Raw genomic sequence first — 16,781 nt, 5'->3', positions numbered from 1 at the left:
CACAACTAACACAATATTAACATGCTTTAGCATTGTCGTTCAATAAATCGAGAATAATTATATAGTGTAAACGATGTCTAGATTATTCTTGATTTACATTATTTTGAATTGGCAGTGAAATATACGCCTTTTGAAATGACAGTTAATAAACGTGTGAATATGATGTTGGTTTGTTATTAAATGTTATATTAGAGAATAGCGACGAGCTTACCGTTTTTTTAACCACTGACTAATGTTAAATTTCTGCCACCATATATAATATCTACGTTATTTTACTCACGTCGACGTCATTAACTCCAGTGTATCAAGTGTAATCTTCGTTCTATTTAATCACGAATTGTTTTTATTTCATACCACATTAAGCATGACGCCCCCTGATCTTTTATATAAATCGCGAAAGATAAATGTAGAGTGCATCCACTGTAAACAACATTGCCTTAGGCGCAAACCAATATGATATACATGCTTTGCATGTTTGCAAATTTTTGGCAAAAATTCCAAACTTTTAAGGCTCGTTTCAGACATGAAACTTTTCGTGTTTCGAATCAAAGGTAAATGAACTTAAATGAGAAGATTTTAGACGCCAGGGTCATAATAAAGCCATTTATAGGAGGGAAAATAAGCCGCGGCCTAAATAAGCAGTGCGTTTGTACTTGATAAAGTATAATACGTAATTGGTCGCACACAATCGTAGTATAAACGACTCAAAACCAGTGAACTCTATACAACTATGACGACAACTCATGACAAACATCCCTTTTCAGCCTGAAGCCAAAATAGTCTTTCTGAGTTTTGAGACAAAATACTTGACTCCAGACGTTTGGCTGTGTGTCAAATTAAAGCTATTGAAAAGTTATATTTGATGTTGTAATTTCGAGACTTTAACTACAAAGAAAATATTTAAAAAAAAAACCCGTCAATTACCAACCGGCAAGAAACCGGGAAATTTTCAAATATTTTTAGATATTTTCCTTTAACCTAAAGTCTCGAAATCTCTACACGAAATATAACTTTTTAATAGCTTTAATTTCATATACGGCTCAACATTTGGCGTCAAGTATTTCAGCTTAAAACTCAGAAAAAGTAAAAGGCACTGGCTTTAATTTCCCCTCATGATCGTTCCAGTTTCAATGCTCAAAACATGGATATATGCACAAAATTTTAGTTACACTTTCTATCCATAAAGCATCCGAAGTGTAAAATTTTGAGGCAAAAAAAGTCGCGGGTCACCGAACTCGTTTCCGAAATTTAATTTGTGGGCATATTGAAATGCCTCTGTTGGTATAGCAACGGTTGCTAAGGGGGAGTTCGAAATATATAGATTTCCGCTCTGCATAATTATGTTGACTAAAAGTTATATTAAAGTTTAGTATGCTAGCCAAAAATTTAGATGACTTAATATCCCTGTTTAAAATGTGTATTTGACAATTTGAATTAATTAGGGAGCCGCCTTAAACATTTATTAACTATATAATAAATATATTGACTTCATTTACATTACCTTAAAATAATCATAATCAGGGACAGGGCCGGATTAACGCTTTGCGGGGCCCATGATTAGTGAGTTTGGGAAATACAACGGCTACGGCAACCTAGCAAAAATATATTCACTGGATATTGTGGTATATTCAAGTAAAAGTACGTGTTACTGTACACGTGATTTGCTTCTTCGAGTTTCCTTCTTTTTTTAAGGTGGCTCTCTACAGTTTATTGAAATTGTCAAGCACTCATTTTGAACAGGGATATTAAGCTTTAATATAACTTTCAGAAAACATAGGTAGAGCTGAAATCCATTTCGAAACTTTAACTTGGCAACCGTTGCTATAGCGATAGAGGCGTTTCAAAACGGCCACCAAATAGAGTTTAATCAAGTTTATATCGGAGACGAGTTCGGTGACCCCCGATTTTTTTCACATCAAAATCTTACACTCCGTTGGCAAAAAAATTCTGTGCAGTGCGATTTTTTATGTTGCAAAAAATGTTATTTTAACTCTTTAGAAAAATCCTACTGCACAAAATTTTAGTTAAACTTTCTATCGATAAAGCATTCGAAGTGTAAAATTTTGAGGCAAAAAAAGTCGCGGGTCACCGAACTCGTTTCCGAAATTTAATTTGTGGGCATATTGAAATGCCTCTGTTGGTATAGCAACGGTTGCTAAGGGAAAGTTCGATATAGATTTCCGCTCTACATAATTATGTTGCCTAAAAGTTATATTAAAGTTTAGTATGCTAGCCAAAAATTTAGATGACTTAATATCCCTCTTTAAATGTGTATTTGACACTCTTAATTAATTAGGGAGCCGCCTTAAACATTTATTAACTATATAATAAATATAGTCGATCTTCAAACACTCCAAACAACATCGAACACATTCTGCCGCGTGGTGATGCACCGTGAAATTGGTGGAAATCACGATGCAGTTTCACCAACTACGTCAACGTAATTTACAGTTTCTTTTCCTGGTTTTCATAGTATCGTAATTTATCGGCGACAATGAATCCTTTGTCTATCGAAGAAAATTATATACTTCATTGATCACCGACAATAGATCGTAGAACATCGCCGATGAATTGCGACATATCAAAACCAGGCTTAAGGATCAGTGCCACTGTTGATGAGCACTTTGTGGTTGGCGTTGCCCTACCTCCCCCCTTCGGTCCTTCATTTTCTTACACCAATACGTTGAATGTACTAACATTAAATACTATAATAGTACTAATTCCGCCTGGAGATTATTATGGTATTGTGACAGAACATAGCGGAATCCAAAGTTGTCCAAATTCTATGTCATGGACCGTGGACGTTGGACGTTCAATGGTTGTGGTATTTGTGGCAGGCGCAAGGCTTGAACGGGTAAGGACTGGTAATTAGCAACTTGCTGATTGGCTAAGACAAAACGTTTGTATTTCAATGAATATAAAAACGAGAATTCAGGATTATCCTACCCTCACTAAGCTATCGAGATGCACTAAATAGCATAGGAATAATTACAATAAAAGTTCGACGGGAAAGTTTATGTAATTCCTTTTTTAAAAAAAATAAGCAGAACGATAAATTAATAGAACTGTCAGTACCCAAACTGTCATCCGTTGGATATGATTTACAATCAACACGCACATGTAAAGATTTTTCGTGCAAAAAAGGTCGTTTTAAAACTTTTTTTACCCCAAGTTATCTCGAAAGAGACTGGTACCGTATAGGTTTATCTAACTTCATATATCTACTATTTTAGCGACTTCTATTTTATTGAAAATGTAATTATAATTGATATTATTATACATTGTAGTTGGTAAAAGCAATTTGATTGGCTAATAGTTGATAGTTATCAGCGCAATCACGCAAAATTCAGTTATCTGCTAATTGAGTTACCTACGTATACTAGCAGATAACTGAGTTATCTGCAAGTGAGCCTGCGGTGGTTACTAAGCGGTATTCATTTCTCATTCAGACAAAAGAAAGCAAACGTAGAAAAAGCGAATATGGATAGATTTTCAAACTTATTCTTCAAATGTATTCTTCAAATAACGCTTACCTCGATTATTCCGCATATCACAAAAACCTCATCCAATAATTGTTTATTATATAACGTGTATTTAGTGATGTACTATATAGTATTTTTAGAATATGTAAACTAACATAGACTTAAACATTATTTGTTGTAAGAACTTTGTCATAGACCTTTTCAGATGTAGTGACCAGGCCAATAAAACCATTTCAGACCATGTGACTTTGCATACAAGCTGAAAAGGTCTATTTAATCTTCGGGTTACAAATTGGTTTCAATCTTAATAATAATTAAAAAAAATTACATAGCTATATTGTAGCAATGAGCTGGCAAATCTAAAAATTTCCAAGCTCCGTCTTAGCAATATTTAAAACTCATTTAATACAATACCAGAAATGATACATAAACTAAGCATTGATTTGCGTGTTAAATTACAGGTTCTCATTCATAAACATAATAGCACTGGCATGTAAAAGCCTACTCAGAAACGGGAGAATTTAGCCAAATAAGCTCAATATTCTCGCGCAAACAAAATTGCGACTTCACTACCATCAAACACGCATAGTGGAGTCTCGATAACGTACACTATTGCGCTGATTGCGACATGCAAGCATATCATCATTTTTACATGCATAAATCGGCATTTTATGTATATTAAGCAATACACCACGTTGAACGTTGACTTGGTAGCCATTGAAGAAACGCGAAAATGCATACGCCAGCTATAAAATGATCAAAACTTACCCGGCGTCAGCATTCAACAAGATCCTGTTAGTACCTTCACTTTGAAAATGCCAACGACCAACAGCATTAGCCTCGCATCTTTTATGTATTAAGAATATGCATATTTGGCTAACCTCATCCGCAGGCATATCTTATTTATTAAAATATGCATATTTGGCTTGGGCTAGCTGTGTCGAGGGAGCGAGAAAAAAAATTATTGAGGAGATGCCTGCCTAGCCTCCTCCGCAGGCATTATGTATTTGCATTACACATTTATATTTGGCTTGGGTTAGCGGGACACTTTTTTTCTCGCTCCCCAACACAGCTAACCCAAGCCAAATATAAATGCCTAATATAAATACATAGGAGATGCCTTTGGATGCCTGCCATAGATCCAACAAATGGACGCCTTATAAAACCTTACTGGACGTCAAATGGAAGGAGGGTCCCCTTAGAGAGGTTTTGCGCTCAATTAAAAATTCACTTTGCCGAATTCGATGATTTCGATCGAAGGAGCAAAACGTCGTCTTTATTCAAAACATGGTTTCAAAGCCTTCTAAATTTTGGTTTAGAACGTTCCCTGCCGATCGCTAGCAGTGAATATCTCAGCGTTGTGAACGTTGTGAAAAAAACAGTCGGTAATACAAGTTAAGGTAGCCAAGGCTTGGAAACTTCGGTGCTTGTCAGTGCTGTATAAACGAAATAGTTTCACTTTTGGAACACGGTAGTCACGGAAATGCGCGCGCAATGTTATGAATTGTGACGAATATAATTGTTTTTCTAGTAAGAAGTTGCTTAATCAATTGTGGGATGTCATTTGATATCTTGGCGTGATTAATAGCCTTCTGCCAGGAAAAGGAGCATTAGGAATCCGGATTACGCTACATGTTGATCTCGTACACTTTTGATAAACACCCGCCAGGAAAATCCGGTGGGCGACAAAAATACCCTTAGGCCCATTGTGTTCTTCTCCTCCACGGAAATCTTTAGTAAAAGGCGAAAGATTTTTCGTGTAAATGAAGGAGAACCAAGGCTGGGAAACTTTGGAGTGCTGTATAAACAAAATAGTTTCACTTTTGGAATACGGTAGTCACGGAAATGCGTGCGCAATGTTATCAATTGTGACGAATATAATTGTTTTTATAATTAGCAGTTGCTCAATCAATTGTGGGTTGTCGTTTGATATTTTGGAGTGATCAATAGCCTTCTGCCAGGAAAAGGAGCATTGGGAATCCGGATTACTGTAACTGTTGATCTCGTACACTTTTGATAAACACCCGCCTTGAAAATCCGGCGGGCGACAAAAAAATACCCTTAGGACCATTATGTTGTTCTTCTCCACGGAAATCTTTAATAAAAGCGAAAGATTTTTTCGTGATAATAAAGGAAAATTAAGGCTTAGAAACTTCGGTGCTTGTCATTCCTGTATAACGAAATAGTTTCCCTTTTGGAGCACGGTAGTCACGGAAATGCGCGCGCAATGTTATCAATTGTGACGAATATAGTTGCTTGCGATGCGTAGCATAGTTGCTTGCGATGCGTAGCATAGCAAGCTTTAAATCCGGCATTTCTTTTTTTTAAACGGGTTCTAGATAGTAGACCTCCGCGCGGCCAGCGCATAATTACCAGCAGCTAGGCAATTAGTATGCACACTTGGCAGTCGTCCGCTATTCGGAAACTTTCGTAGTTTACTTCAAAACATCACGTTATTATCATTCATTACTGTATACAAAAGTCTCACAATGTAAATATAATGGTAAGTTCTGCCTTCCGCATAGATTGTGGGACACATTTAGCTAAAACTTGATGTAATATGAAGCGCATGCGTGATCTGAAGAGCGTCGTCCAGTGTCCACCGAACGTAGTAGAGATCTGTTACTTCAGTGACCCTTTAGACTTGATATTAGCGAGCTTTAGCAGTGACTACGAGTACGACTACGAGTACGAGATTCGTCATTCTCGCGCGTTGTTTGCTTACGCCATCAGCCAAAACTCGTAGTCGTTGGGCTTTTGAGTACGAAGTTTATCAAAAAACTCGTACTCAAATGCCCGGCGACGACGAGTTTTGACTGATGGCGTAAGCAAACAACGCGCGAGAATGACGAATCTCGTACTCGTAGTCGTACTCGTAGTGACTGCTAAAGCTCCCTATTAGGGACATTTAGCTGATTTTTGCGGCAAACAGCTAACGGCAAACGCCTGCAAGCTTCAAAGTTCAAATTGCAATTTCAGGCAAGTTCTCCACGTTTTCTTCAGTTCAGTAATTAGCTTATGGTTCTGCAATGTTGAATTGAACCTTATCTTAACTCTTATGATCAACAGCTGACTGTAAACATGGAATTAAAGTTTCCCATTTGCCGTTAGCGGTTTGTCATAAGAGAGTTTTAGTTTGACGTTTACGGCAAACCGCAAACCGCGGTTTCACGTTGCCGTTGTTACAAATTTGACTTCTAGTTCGCGGCCATTTACCAATACCTTATGTTAGAATGATTCAACATTGGCATTCAGTAAACAGTTTCGCTGTTAAATTGCCTTTAGCTATTTCTAATGCTTCGGGTTGTTTTAAATCAAATGTTATTTACACCTGCATGGGTTGAAAGGAACCTCAATTTTAATATGCGACTATCGAAATACGATATCATGGTAAACCGCCATATTGCCAGTCGTGTTATTGAATAGTGGTAGTCGCTTTCTTAAAGAAAACTGGTAAACTTATTGAAAACATTGTGTGTTTAGGCAAACTATTCCGAAGATCATTACGAGTAATGGAACGGAATTTGTAGCCTCATCTTTCCTACGACTTTACAGCACTGATCTCGCACTCAGTGAGTTTGAGTGTGAGTGAGCTTTTAGAATACAGGCGTAATTATCAATACTTCAGCCTAAACAGTCGTGATGAAAGCGCACTCGCTCTATCATGCAGGAAATGTGACTATAACTTCTACTCTTTGCAAAGAGGAACGGCGAGAGGATTGAAGGTAGACTCTAGTTTCCAGTGCCTCCCATGCCCGCGAGGCGCAGTATGTGTTCCATACATTAGATCAAAGCCAAACTTTTGGGGATATAAAACAAGTTCGGATCCACCTACGTTGGCTTTCATCACTTGCCCGTTTGGCTACTGCAAGTCCCCGCCATCTGACAGCACTGAGTACAATGCATGTCAAGGTAAACGTACTGGTTTTATGTGTGGAATGTGTTCATCTGGCTATTCAGAGGCTCTGTGGTCAACAAACTGTACTTTAACACGAAAATGCAACGACCATTGGTTCTGGATTGTATTTCTAGTGTATGTCTTCTTAATGGCAGCTCTCGTCGTCTTCAAACCTCCAATGATAAAATATTCTTTACGACAGATTTTTTGGTTTAAAAAGTTTATAGTTGGCAGTCGCTTTGCAAACCGGCAAACGGCTTTACACCGTCACGTTGATCTGGTCCCTGAGGACGACACTGAACAAAACAATCCATCGCTGTCTTCATCAGAGCAAACAAAACAAGATAAAAGACAATTTTCTGGTTTATTGGAGATCATCTTTTATTTCTACCAAATATCACAACTCCTTCTCTGGTCGACTTCACTGACCGAATTCTTTGAATGTGAATTTCTCACGCCCGTCCTTGGCTTCTTCAATTTTCAACCAGGCTTAACAAACCATGGTTATGTCTGTCCTATTCCAGGTCTGACACCAAAGACAAAGCTTCTTTTCAAAGTTGTTCCGGTCTTCGGGACGCTCGCTGCGATCTTTCTTCTCTATGCCTTCCACGTCCTCATTTGTTGCAAGAGAGGTTCTCTTCGACCTAACATTTCTCCCTACTTTCAAGCCAGCGTCAAAACAGTGTTCCTTGGCTACGTGACCCTGGCTACTGTCAGCATTTCGCTAATTCGCTGTGTCCCCGTTGCAGGCGAGCTCAGATGGTTCTACAATGGGAACGTCGTATGCTACGAATGGTGGCAATATGCATCGTTCGTTTTCAATGCCATCTTTGTCGTTCCATTTATCTTCGTTCTCGCTTGGATTCCGTTCAAACTTTACCATCATAAAATAACGGTTAGAAATTTCCTCCTAGCTGTAGTTTGTCCTGTGTCATTCTTGTTCCAAAGGATATTTCGCATCGCATGTCGATCTGAAGACGAACATGCCGAGGAAAGCGAAAATTTGAGCGCTTTAAAAGAGTTGCTTCTAGGTCCATACGCACAGCCAAATGAAACGAGCAAGCGTGGAGCTTTGTATTGGCAGAGCATTTTGATTGCTCGTCGATTTATTTTGGTTGTAATCTTTTGCGTGGTGACCGAGCCATCCATCAGATTATTCTGCATGACGCTTTCTTGCATTGTCATCCTTTGTCTTCATCTCAAAATTAAACCATTTCAAAATTCTTTCTTGAACAACCTCGAGTCCGTTTCCTTGATTTTTTTTATTGTTTTAGGTCAGATCAACCTGTTTAGGTCCGTGTTTTCTAGTTCTCATCAAAATATCGAGGGACCTTTTGTGCCAGTTTTCAAAGCTTTCAAATGGCTGGAAGTTCTTATTTTAGGGATGTTTCCTGCAATTCTTGTTCTTCTTGTATGCTTTGCAATTATTTCGATATTTGCTCGTTTTCTTTTCGTGTGCAGCAGGGCGTGTCTTAAGTGTTTTTCCAAACTTTGTCGCAAAAGGTGTTTGCGACGTGATTCGAATTCTAGTTTTCTGATAAACGTTTGTGACAGCAACGATGATGAATAGTGAGACTTGTCGTGTGTATGATAAGATACTTGCAAAATTAAGTTTAGTTGATAAAGTTGATTTTTTCTAGCCAATTGGCAATTAACATAATAAAAAAGCAGTTGTATTGTGACATTGGAGAGAGAGAGTTTTAGTTTGACGTTTAAGGCAAACCGCAAACCGCGGTTTCACGTTGCCGTTGTTACAAATTTGACTTTTAGTTTGCGGCCATTTACCAATACCTTATGTTAGAATGATTCAACATTGCCATTCAGTAAACAGTTTCGCTGTTAAATTGCTTTTAGCTATTTCTAATGCTTCGGGGTTTTTTAAATCAAATGTTACACCTAGTGGTTGAAAAGAACATCAATATTAATAAGCGACTATCGAAATACGATATCATGGTAAACCGCCCACATTGGCAGTCGCGTTATTGAATAGTGGTAGTCGCTTTCCTAAAGAAAACTGGTAAACTTTTTGAAGACAGGCGGGAAAATTAACACAAATAAGCGAGACACTATTGCAATGACAATTCGCTGAGGTAAACGAGCTACGTGAAAATACACCTCCAGCGGTTGAAAACGTGAACCGCAAACAAGCCGCGGTTTGCGGTTAGCCGTTGAAGGCAAAACGTCAAGCTAAAACTCTCTATAGACGTCAAGCTAACGACAAACGGCTAACTACAAGTCATATTACTAGTTTAGGGCTTCCTATTTAAAACACGCGTAGATCGTGTTTTTTCACATCTAAAACACTCGTGTCCTGTTTTATATATGATAAAACACTCCTACTCTTGTTAATTGTTTTAAATAGTATATAATTAAGAAATAATTGCCAAATGCAGAATCTACAGCAATCCATGTAATTGCCCAGTGATGCCAGTAGTGTCTAGCCTCCTCCGCAGGCATCTCTAGTAATAGCAAATGTAGGCATTCTTCCTCGATATTCACAGCACAATCCACAAGTAATTTACACTGCACAGAGTTGCCTGCGAAGGATGCTAAGTAGTCCGAGTACTTTCAGCGCGCAGCATCGCAAGCTTACGCCTAGATAGGCGTCTTGTTTGATTAAAAATACATTTATTCCATATTTATGAAAACATAAATTTATAAATTTCATCAAAATTTTGCGAAATGAGAGTTGAAAATCCAATTTTTTTTCGCGACTAATCAGGAGCTTAGCAGTTCACACTGGCGGACACGCAAAACGTATAAGACGAATAAGACCGTCCATGGCGTCACTCGTGAGGCCCATTGCATAATTGCGACGACTGTGATTTCGCATTTACACATCGTGGGTGTAAATATCCGAGCGGGGGAAAATATATTACCTACATTGTAGTTTATCATCATAGGTTGTAAAATTGCAATTATAGTACATTTGCTGAATTATAATTTTGTGTAAACAAGTGTGTAAGGGTAAAATTGTTTAAAGATCAAATAATGCTACTCACTTATGACACTATATATTTACATTGTAACATGATTACTGAAGTTGACACCCTTTTAATAATAATCTGTGTGGTATATGGTATCTACACTCAGTGTTTGCCATTTGTGATATTTACTGTGTGGATTACATATGTGGGAAAACCTCAGTAAGTTGACCAAATTCTAACTTCTACATCACATGCAGTGCAATCTTTTAAATTTCTTATAAGTTCCCCCTTTTTTTGGTTTCCTCCCCTGTGATAAAGGTATTACTCTGAAGGAGCAGAATTTGAATTTGTCTAGTATTGACTGGATATATCCTAAAAGTAAGAAAGCGCAGATATTAGCTTGATTTGCTTTTTATTATAGTCCATCTGTTAGCCAATGCACTGAGAAAATCATCTAATTCTAAAATTGCAAGAGGTGCTTATATATACTGTATATATAAGACCAAATTTTTATTTTGCTTTTTAATTAATTAACTAACAGATGGTGACATTGATGGGGATTGGTCACGCTGGAAAGATGCATTTGTTAATGCGGTTAATGAACATATTCCATTAAAATCTTTCGGAAACCGTTATCATGTTCCATGAATCCACGGAGATATACTATACGAAATTAAAAAGAAAAACAATATAGTCGGAAACGTCTTAAAAGATCACCAACAGAACATTTCCTAGCCAGAAACAAGGCCGTAGCTAGACCGCTTAATTGGGGGGAGGGGGGTGTATATTCATATATTCATGATTATATACCATAGGAACAATAGCATACAAAAGAAATGATTCGGGCATATGACGAATATATGGATATGCATCCCCCCAATAACGCTTCTAGGTACGGCCCTGGCCCAGATGCAAGTCCGTGCGCACCTTGTAGAAGCAGATGATGAAGGAAAGTAGATTAGCTTACATCAACTCTCTTTGTAACGATAGGACAACCAACTCAAAACGCTTCTGGTCACTCTTTTAACTAAAATCGACAAAAGCTAGTGTTCCCGGAATAATCTCCGCACACAATAAAATAAAAATGTAATTTCGAGCCAAATAGTGACGGATATTGATACTATAATTGTACCAAGATATAGGATTTTACTTTACGACTTCGATCATTCAGCAGAAACGAGTATAATTATAGAATTTCAGTGATGGAAATATATATTTCCCTGTGATTATTTGACCGGCAGCCGGTCACATATATGTTTATTGCTTCAGGCAAGGGGATTTCGCATGCATGCATGTATTTCTAGTATTAAGAATAAGTTACTGAGTGCATGAGAGTGTGTTTGGGGTATACTGTATTCTGTCCCGAAAAAATACACCACGCCAATAAAATAATTAACAAATTATAATCTAACAAAGAGTTCTTTCAAGTGGAAAGAACAACCAGGGCTTGCACAGGAATTGAACCCGAGAACACTAGACCAGCAAGCCACACCTGGGGAAATAGTTCACTATCTTTCAATAATTTAAAAAAATTCCGGCACATAACATGAAAAACTAGGGTTTAAGAGACTTCCGTTAATTCGTGCGGAAAACATCCCATTTTGCTGTTGAAAATGAGCCTATAAAGGAGCAATAATTTCTGAATAGAGGTCCCTTTGACAAGAGGTAATTTCGTTTTAGTCCAAACACCATGTTTATTTACATTATTTTTTAGTAACCGAATCAGAATGCATAAATTTTGCCACCTGCGTTAAAAGGGTATGATATTAACGATTTCACATCAGGTATTAAAAATTTTAACTACTCTGACTGGTATTTTCTAAAAAATGCAAAAAACAACTATGTCGTATGTTTTGAAACGAAATTCCACCTGGTGGGAATATCCCAGCAGATTTCAAGTCTGTCGCCTTAACCACCCGGCCACGACTACATAATTGCTTAGGAGTCGCTTATTTTGCTTTACCACTGATAGCTTGGAACTTTCCTGTTTATTTTACCACAGATTTTACGTCGTCGGCACATTAATAGGTTCTCTGGAATTGGTATGCCTTCCCAACTGCTTTTCAATTGCCAGCAGAATTTTGGGATTATAATAAGAGAGAGAAAAAACAAAGGGTCTCGTGGAACTCGCTGTGACGGTTGGAGGAAGCTTTTATCATAGGAATTGATAATTGATAGAAATCAGGCAGTTCACAGGGCGTGTAAATAGATCATGCATCAGTGATTGAGCATTCAGCAGCATATCCGACACAGCAATTCAACCGCAATCAATGGCTGCTAATTCTGCTTTCGAGCCTTAGCGGTTTTGGTCATGGACGTTAAGTTTTTATTTTTATTATTTGTTCTCTGCAGTATAATATATTACACGCTTTTTTATTTCAAATTAGAATCTATATAAGATAAGGCTACCTAAGAAGTTTCATTATTTAACATGCCCAAGTTTAAGCGGTAGGTACGTTACCTATATCAACAAGCTTTGCTGTTGGTTGATGATAACAATAGAACACAATAAAACACAATGAATTATTATAGATATTGATTTATAAAGAACAAGTCTTAAATTTTGTTCAGTATCGTTATATACAAGAAGCCGGTCAAAACACTCGTTCATGTTCGTAGATACTTATTAAGTTTAAGTGGAAAATGTGGAAAGCCTCCTCAGAGATTCGAACTCCGGACCCCTGGTTTACTAGACCAGTGCTCTAACCACTGAGCTGAGGAGGCACCCAGAAAAAAAGCACGCGCAAATAGAAATGTAAACAAATGTTTCAAAAAACGTATTTTGCAGGTAAATTTTTTCACGGCGATTATTGAATGCGTAATGATCACAAATATTTAAGTCTTTTACTCACCCTAACCATACACAGTTAAAAAAAATTAAGCCTTATCAGAGAGTTGAACTCCGGACCCCTGGTTTACGAGACCAGTGCTCTAACCACTGAGCTAATAAGGCAAACCCGTAGTTTTTACGTCGTGGGCACATTAATAGGTTCTGTGGAATTGGTATGCCTTCCAAACTGCTTTTCAATTGCCAGCAGAATTTTGGAATTATAATAAGACTGAAAAAAAAGAAAGGGTCTCGGGGAACTCGTTGTGACGGTTGGCGGAAGCTTTTATCATAGTGTGCTCTACCACTGAGCTACACTCCCTGATCGTGCATACCTGTTTGATGCTATTCTCCTAAAAGAACATTTCTTGCTGTTCTTACCTTATTCGAAATAGCACAAGTTTTATATTCATAGCATAGCAGCAGTGTGTAGCAAGCAGGGTGGCGCAGTGGAAGCGTGCTGGGCCCATAACCCAGAAGTCACTGGATCGAAACCATTTCCTGCTAAAGTTATCATTTCAATAAAAAAGATCTTTTCGAAATGTTATTCAAAAACATGTATTTTTTCTCAAATGGGCTATAAGAGAAAACCAGAGCTAAAAAATTTACATAAAAACATAAAATTAACAGTTCCAGCAAGGTTCTACCGAGAATTGAACTCGGATTCCCGGATTCAGAGTCCGAAGTGCTAACCATTACACCACAGAACCTAACCATTTACTGAAAGACACAGCAGATATTGGTGTTTGAGACATTTCAACCCGGAAATCTAATCGCTGGTTCCTAATCGTGTATTTCTTTACCGCTATCAAAGAGAAACCTTTTGAATAGCATGAAAAAGTTCAATTTTTCTTCCGAATACGTATTCTGCAATCTCTTGACGACTCATCATATACATCTGACCCGTGCTGTGATGTATAGTCTATATACACGCACATTATTAAGATGAAGTATTTACATATATTCCCCCTATTCCAGGTATGGAGCCCTGGTTTACAAATATAATATAGAACATGCATGTGTCCCAGAGAGTCATTCAAAAAACCTAAACTGCATGGATTGTTTATCAAACGTACGGCTTTTTCCCACGAAAATAAATTGGGATTTTTCATGCACTAATGGGTACGATAAAAATATTTAATTTTTCTTTAGTTTATAAAACAGGAAGGAGCGACCGGAGTTGAACCACTGACCCCAGTGACCTGTCAACCTGCAGTCGGATGCTCTACCACTATATGCTACTCTCTCTGAGCGTTCCATGCAGCATACCTGTCATATGCTATATTCTTAGATACCTGTAAGAGAAAGGGTGAAATAAAAAAAAGCATAAAGACGGAGAATGAATGATTTCAAAGAGTTTCTACCCAGAATTGAACTCCGATTCTCGACGTCAGAGTCCGAAGTGATAACCATTACACCACAGACCCTAAAAATCTATCAAACTTACTGACGACTGTTGGCTGCATAATATATAATTACGTAGTTTGCTACGTGCATGCACATTATTAAGATAAAGTATTCATATAATTATATTCGTGTTAAGCTTGCACATACGCCTCATTAGCTCAGTGGTTAGAGCACTGGTCTTGTAAACCAGGGGTCCAGAGTTCAACTCTCTGATGAGGCTTTTGCATACTTTCGTATTTACAAAAGTATATAGGCAAATATAGCAACTATATAATTTATCCTACTTTGAGCCCGAAGTGCAAACCATTACACCACAGGACATAAACACCTAGAAAAATTACTGAGAAATTCCTGGCCCTACAGTATATCTATGCACGCCCATTATTAAGATAAGGTAATTATATTCCCTGTATTCCAGGTATGGACTCCCGTTTTACAAATGTATAGAACATGCATGTGTCCCAGAGAGTCATTGAATAAACAATAAACTGCAAGGTTATTTATCAATCAATCAAACGGATTGTTGGAATGAAAATAAATTTGCGTTTTTTAATTCACTAATTAGTACGATAAAAATGTTGCATTTTTTTTTCATTGATAAAAGAGAAGGTAGCGAGCGGAGTTGAACCACTGACCTCTCGATCTGCACTAGAATGCTCTACCACTGAGCTACACTCCCTGATCGTGCATACCTGTTTGATGCTATTCTCCTAAAAGAACATTTCCTGCTGTTCTTACCTTATTCGAAATAGCACAAGTTTTATATTCATAGCATAGAAGCAGTGTGTAGCAAGCAGGGTGGCGCAGTGGAAGCGTGCTGGGCCCATAACCCAGAGGTCAATGGATCGAAACCATTTCCTGCTAAAGTTATCATTTCAATAAAAAGATCTTTTCGAAATCTTATTCAAAAACATGTATTTTTTCTCAAATGGGCTATAAGAGAAAACCAGAGCTAAAAAATTTACATAAAGACATAAAATTAACAGTTCAAGCAAGGTTCTACCGAGAATTGAACTCGGATTCCCGGATTCAGAGTCCGAAGTGCTAACCATTACACCACAGAACCTAACCATCTACAGAAAGACACAGCAGAAATTGGTGTTTGAGACATTTCAACCCGGAAATCTAATCGCTGGTTCCCAATCGTGTATTTCTGTACCGCTATCAAAGAGAAACCTTTTGAATAGCATGAAAAGTTCAATTTTTCTTCCGAATACGTATTCTGCAATCTTTTGACGACTCATCATACATCTGACCCGGGCTGTGATGTATAGTCTATATACACGCACATTATTAAGATGAAGTATTTACATATATTCCCCATTCGAGGTATGGAGCCCTGGTTTACAAATATAATATAGAACATGCATGTGTCCCAGAGAGTCATTCAAAAAACCTAAACTGCATGGATTGTTTATGAAACGTACGGCTTTTTCCCACGAAAATAAATTGGGATTTTTCATGCACTAATGGGTATCATAAAAATATTTAATTTTTCTTTAATTTATAGAACAGGAAGAAGCGAGCGGAGTTGAACCACTGACCCCAGTGACCTGTCAACCTGCAGTCGGATTTTCTACCACTATATGCTACTCTCTCTGAGCGTTCCATGCAACATACCTGTCATATGCTATATTCTTAGATACCTGTAAGAGAAAGCCTGAAATAAAAAAATACATAAAGGCGGAGAATGAATGTTTTCAAAGAGTTTCTAGATCTACCAAGAGTTGAACTCCGATTCTCGAAGTCAGAGTCCGAAGTGATAACCATTACACCACAGACCCTAAAAATCTATCAAACTTACTGACGAATGTTGGCTGCATATATTAAATGTAGTTTGCTACGCGCAAGCACATTATTAGGATAAAGTATTCATATAATTATATTCGTGTTAAGCTTGCACGTACGCCTCACTAGCTCAGTGGTTAGAGCACTGGTCTTGTAAACCAGGGGTCCAGAGTTCGACTCTCTGATGAGGCTTTTGCATACTTTTGTAAAAATTTTTACAAAAGTATATAGGCAACTATAGCAACTATATAATTTATCCTACTCAGAGCCCGAAGTGCTAACCATTACACCACAGGACATAAAGACCTAGAAAAATTACTGAGAAATTCCTGGCTCTACAGTATATCTATGCACGCCCATTATTAAGATAAAGTAATTATATTCCCTGTATTCCAGGTATGGACTCCCGTTTTACAAATTTATAGAACATGCATGTGTCCCAGAGAGTCATT

At 37.7% G+C, this 16,781-nt stretch overlaps 9 non-coding genes across 9 annotated transcripts; 3 read left to right on the top strand and 6 right to left on the bottom strand.

The window, feature by feature from the left end:
* Nucleotides 1-5,144: 5,144 nt before the first annotated feature.
* LOC114536871 lies at nucleotides 5,145-5,265 on the bottom strand. Its single transcript, XR_003688496.1, has one exon. It is a non-coding gene; the product is annotated as a U5 spliceosomal RNA (small nuclear RNA).
* A 239-nt stretch (nucleotides 5,266-5,504) lies between these two features.
* LOC114536877 lies at nucleotides 5,505-5,629 on the bottom strand. The gene has a single exon (XR_003688501.1). It is a non-coding gene; the product is annotated as a U5 spliceosomal RNA (small nuclear RNA).
* A 7,329-nt stretch (nucleotides 5,630-12,958) lies between these two features.
* Trnat-agu lies at nucleotides 12,959-13,031 on the bottom strand. Its single transcript has one exon. It is a non-coding gene; the product is annotated as a tRNA-Thr (tRNA).
* Nucleotides 13,032-13,187: 156 nt separating this feature from the next.
* Nucleotides 13,188-13,260, bottom strand: Trnat-cgu. Its single transcript has one exon. It is a non-coding gene; the product is annotated as a tRNA-Thr (tRNA).
* A 512-nt stretch (nucleotides 13,261-13,772) lies between these two features.
* Trnaq-cug lies at nucleotides 13,773-13,844 on the bottom strand. The gene has a single exon. It is a non-coding gene; the product is annotated as a tRNA-Gln (tRNA).
* Nucleotides 13,845-14,688: 844 nt separating this feature from the next.
* Trnat-ugu lies at nucleotides 14,689-14,761 on the top strand. Its single transcript has one exon. It is a non-coding gene; the product is annotated as a tRNA-Thr (tRNA).
* A 572-nt stretch (nucleotides 14,762-15,333) lies between these two features.
* On the top strand, nucleotides 15,334-15,405 carry Trnam-cau. Its single transcript has one exon. It is a non-coding gene; the product is annotated as a tRNA-Met (tRNA).
* Nucleotides 15,406-15,535: 130 nt separating this feature from the next.
* Trnaq-cug lies at nucleotides 15,536-15,607 on the bottom strand. The gene has a single exon. It is a non-coding gene; the product is annotated as a tRNA-Gln (tRNA).
* Nucleotides 15,608-16,448: 841 nt separating this feature from the next.
* On the top strand, nucleotides 16,449-16,521 carry Trnat-ugu. Its single transcript has one exon. It is a non-coding gene; the product is annotated as a tRNA-Thr (tRNA).
* Nucleotides 16,522-16,781: the final 260 nt, after the last annotated feature.

This window comes from Dendronephthya gigantea, unplaced genomic scaffold (assembly GCF_004324835.1).
Source record: "Dendronephthya gigantea isolate DGI-Jeju-01 unplaced genomic scaffold, DenGig_1.0 000149F, whole genome shotgun sequence".
Lineage (NCBI taxonomy): Eukaryota > Metazoa > Cnidaria > Anthozoa > Malacalcyonacea > Nephtheidae > Dendronephthya > Dendronephthya gigantea.
Note: the sequence above shows the minus strand (reverse complement) of the source record. Positions and strands in the feature narration are given on the sequence as shown.